Source organism: Alexandromys fortis, unplaced genomic scaffold, assembly GCF_014885135.2.
Source record: "Alexandromys fortis isolate MF-2015 unplaced genomic scaffold, M_Fortis_MF-2015_v1.1 scaffold_334, whole genome shotgun sequence".
NCBI classification, from domain to species: domain Eukaryota; kingdom Metazoa; phylum Chordata; class Mammalia; order Rodentia; family Cricetidae; genus Alexandromys; species Alexandromys fortis.
The window spans coordinates 261,007-266,162 of NW_026068274.1; positions in this window are offsets into that span (position 1 = coordinate 261,007).

The window sequence follows — 5,156 nt, forward strand, 5'->3', positions numbered from 1 at the left end:
CAGGAAAAAGCTCGTGAGGTCTCAATCCTACAGAAAGAACTACAGGATACTGAATAAAGCTGGACATTGGAGAGGTGATCCTCCACAAGAAAGATCAAATTACATGGACAAATATATATATCTATATTTGTATATATAGATATATATATTTGTATATATATATTTGCATGTAATAACAATTGATGAAAATAGTGGCCATGAATTTAAAGGAGAGTTTGGAAGGACATTTGAAAAAGAGGGAGGGAGGTAAAGAAAGGAATAAATATCAAAAATAAACAAAAATGGAAGCAAATGATATTAATGGGAGCAGATAAACATTATCATCATGTAGAAATATTAAAAGTCTACTAATATACAGAAAGTCAGTCTATGACTCAGTTTAGCAGTTTGAATGTGACTGATGGGCCAGGCAGTGGTGGCATATGACTTTATCCCAGCACTGAGTAGGCAGTGGCAGGCAGATCTCTGTGAGTTCAAAGCCAGCATGGTCTATAAGAGCTAGTTTCAGGACAGGCTCCAAAGCTACAGAGAAATCCTGTCTTGAAAATAACCAAAAAAAAAAAAAAAAAAAAAAAAAAAAAAAAAAAAAAAGGAACTCACTGATAAACTTGAATAAAGTTCTATTTACAGTAAATAAGGCAAACACTCAAGAATTTTACCTAATTAAAATGAGAACTCAAATTTCTGCTCTTATTCTTGTGGATGTAAAGAGTTTAAAAAATATGACATCTAAAGTTTGGAGTCATTAATAAGTAAATGACCAAGAAATAAAGGAAACAATGTACAGATTGCATTGTTGAATAATAAAATGAAGCAACTTTTTGTTTTGACTTAATAGTTTATAATTTTTTTTAAGTTTGAAGCCAAATTATATGAAGCCCTAGGAAGAAAGTGGCTGACAACATATAGTGTTATAATTGAAGGCAAGGGATTTAATTCCCTGGAGAAATTGTAAAAATAAATCACAGATAGCTTGGCAAAATATGTTATATGGGTTTTGGAAGTTTAAAACTCAGGAAGTTTAAATATTTTTAGTTCCTTTGGAACTTCAATTCTTGTTGAGGACAAATGGAAGGTAAGACAGAGAGGAATATGTTCTGACCTCCAAGATATTAGGGAATCCCGATATGATAATATGCTAAACTCTTTCAGATATGCTCTTATGCTGATCTGCTGCCCATCACTTTATATGATTTTCAAAAATAGAATAATGTTTCTTATATTTCTTAGTTAAAACATAATATAATTATTATGAAGGCAATAAATGAATGTTATAATTTGCTCACATTTGTACGAAGTGTGATTTGTCATTGTAATGTCTTCCAGTAGATTTGATGAACTTACTCTTTTAGTCTTGCTATGGACTTATGGCTCTCATCACTGCATAAAAATACCATCTTTGGATAAGTTCACATAAGAAAAAAAGCCTGTAGGTTATTATTCAAAAGCAAACATTAAGAAAAACAGATATCAAAAAATTAGTTGTTAATATTTATCCATTTATTATTTTTATATTTATTACTTATTTAAAAGATACTAGAATGTAAAGGACAGCAAGGTTAAAAGTGACAAGTAAGCCATGTACAAGTGAGTTTTAAAAGAAGCTTATCTTGTAGAGAAAATTGCAGTGCCTCTATGAACACCTACACAATGATGTTCTGAGGAACAGAAGAATGCAGTATTTTTTTTTTTTGTCAGCAAAACTCATAGCCAGTGTTGGCTCAAACTTTGAGAGTATGGCCTTGAATAGTTTATTTTATGTATTTAAACACAACACAATGTGGTGAAAAAATTCCTGGTGACAATTAATACAAGCCCTCATGCTCAATGAAGCTTAAAATTTGAGTACATTAAAACTCTTTGTAAAGTATATAAGCCATTTTCCATGAAGATGAGTTAATCTATAGATTAACTGAGAAGAAAAAGCTGAAGACAAGGGTCTCAGGGAGAAACCTGTGTGATCTCTGGTCACACAGATACTACCAAGATTATAAGGCTATTACACCATGTATGCCCCTAGCCTCCTGGGTAGAAAACAAAATACACCTATTCCCTTAAAAAAAAAAAAAAACCCTGTGTGTTTTGCATCCCTGGTTCCCTTAGTGCTTTTCTGTGAGTACAGCAACCTCTGTGCTTCCCACATCAAAATGAAAAGAAATTATCATGGGCATATAGCTTGGCTTTTGACACAAGAGTTGATGGTAGAGTAAGCATATAACTCCATTTTATCTGAAATCAATGTTTATTAAACGGTATTTTTTAAGAACCAAGATCAAGGTCACATATCATCTCTGAGTTAGTATATTCAAGAGCTTACTTTTTACACAATAAAGAAGAATACAGAAATATGTGTAGAGTATGTGCATGTGTACTTGATTTTATGAGTCTGTTTACATATGAATGTATATCTGTGAATGTAAATTTAGGAATTGTAACTGGAAGGAAATATTAATTATGGAAGTAAAGGACTATAAAACAATGGCATTTCACTGAAAAGAAAAGGATGGAGATGTCTAGCTGAACATTTTTTTTTTATCCAAAACCTATAAGTGGGCATTCACACAGTATTGATGTAAAACAGAGCTCAGATGACTTAACTAGATTCTTGCAAAAATTTCTACAGTGTTTCCCTGTCAATGTGAGGTGAATGCTTAATCTGCAGAAATTCTGAACCATTTGAAATAATGTCCTTTTTGGACAGGAATGATATAATCTATTGGGACTTAGCAAACCTATGAGAAAATATATGTTAGAAAAAAGAGATTAATTTTATCCATTATCTCAGAGATTTCAGGTATCAACATTTACCCCAGAAATACTCAGGGGACCTCATAGAAGACATAAGCAATCTTTTCTGTGAGGTGCAATTTGAAGTTTCTCTGTAGGCAAGTATTTGTGAGTAATTTTGAGGTTTGGGCAATGACAGGTTTTTATATTTATATCTATAAAGTAGAACATTCTTTCTATATTAGTTTTGGAGTTTTTTAAACATATTTTGGATGATTTTACATAAGGTGGCACATATACAGTAGATGCTTATATTTACTTATCCCAACTAATTTTTATCATGGTTTCTTATCTCATTTATCCATTTTTTTCCTCCTTTTACATTTTCTTTTCTGTGCTCTCACCTTTCAGTTTCTTTTTAGTTCCAACATTTTTTTAATATTTTTCAATAATCTATTGATTTGAAATATCTTTATTCAACAATATGCTTTTTCTCTCTTCTTCCCAACACATCTCAAACTTCTGATTCGTCAGAATAACTTTATAATAGTTATTTATTTTATAATTATTTAAACGATGGAGGACAGGCTGGAAAAGTGGTACAGTAGTTACAATTGGATACTTGATCTACTAGAGAACCCAAGTTCAGTTCCCAGCACCCACAATGGGCAGCTCACAACTGCCACTCACTCCATCTAAGGTGAATTTTATATCACCATCTCCTGCATTCCTTAGATACTTCCCCACATATGTCACATACCCACACACATAAATACATAATTAAAAATAAAAAATCACTTTTTAGAAAGATGGAGGGACATTATAAGAATTTATGATGCTAACAACCTATTGATAAAATTCTCACTAAATTTATAAAGCAGTCATATAATATATTTAAATGGATACCTCTAACATATAGGCTAATATTTTATTCTTTTTTAGCTAAACACTCTTTCTTGTCCTGCCCTTTTCTTCCCTACTCTACTACCATTCTGAAGCATTGTGATGGGCTGGTTTCCATTTGCTTGCACTTCCCCTTTATATCTCCTATGAACAACACACTCCAATACAAACCTCAGTTTATATCTGCTCACATTCCATGCAGATAAGCAAAATCATGAATTTATTTAAATGTAGAAACTGCCTTCAAAACAGGAGTGTGGGCAGTGGAGCTGATCAAGTCTCAACATTTTCCCTATCGTGTAGTGATACCTTGGTCATTTTGAGTTTAACAAAAAGAATTGTTTTACAATTGCAGAACTTAATTGTTTCTTATCAGAACAAATATACAATATCTGTAGTGTTGTGAAGGATGTAGTTCAACCTATATATTTCTCTGTTTACCATATACTTAAAAGGAGTCAAGTAAAGAATAATACCTTTGCTATATGGTACCACTCACTTCCTCCTAAACCAGTCCCTCAAAGTCTCATTTATCATTATTGTCCTATTGCAGAATGTTAGAGCCAACAATACTTAATTATATTAAGGAAAACATTGCTGAACTCTATACAGGTACCCCAAATCAACTCATGAAAGTAATGTTTTAGTGAAAACCAGTTATGTGACACGATGAAAAGATAATTTAAATATATAGTAGTGCAATGTTAGCGCATTTCCCCCAACATATAATTTTTTAAATTAACTACATACCAAATATTTCTGAATCCGCATGAGAGATAAATTTTAGGCTTCTACTTGAGCTCCATCAGAATGAATTAGAAAGAAAAATGAATGTTCTAAAAATGAGGTTATTCTCCATGTCTGATGTTAGTTGTGGGCTATTATTGAAAAGCACTTAGGAAACCTCAGTTATGCACTTGGTATGCTGGGCTCCACTCTTCAGTAAAGGAAAATATGCCTTCTAGGTGCACCTGAGCACCTCACAGACTTAAGAAGAGAGGCAGATTTACTCTCTGTTTTACCAGTTAAATGCCTTAGAAGACTTGAGTCAATATTCCTGCCCGTGCCAACTGTTAATACTTGTAGCCTTTGGGAAATTGAATTTGTATATAGGCATTCCTACTTATGGGATATAGTTATGGGTTACTTTTAAAAACTATTTTTTAATATGATTTTTTATTGGAAAAAAAATTTCCGCCTCCTCCCCGCCTCCCATTTCCCTCCCCGTCTCCCTTCCCCCCCTCCCTCTCCTCCCCCCTCCCCCCCACTCCTCTCCCCCTCCCTCTCCAGTCTGAAGGGCAGTCAGGGTTCCCTGCCCCGTGGAAAGTCCAAAGTCCTCCCCGCTCCATCCTGGTCTAGGAAGGTGAACATCCAACCTGGCTAGGCTCCCACAAAGCCAGAACATGAAGTAGGATCAAAACCCAGTGGCATTGTCCTTGGCTTCTCAGCAGCCCTCATTGTCCGCCATATTCAGAGAGTCGGGTTTTATCCCATGCTTTTTCAGTCGCAGTCCAGCTGGCCTTGGT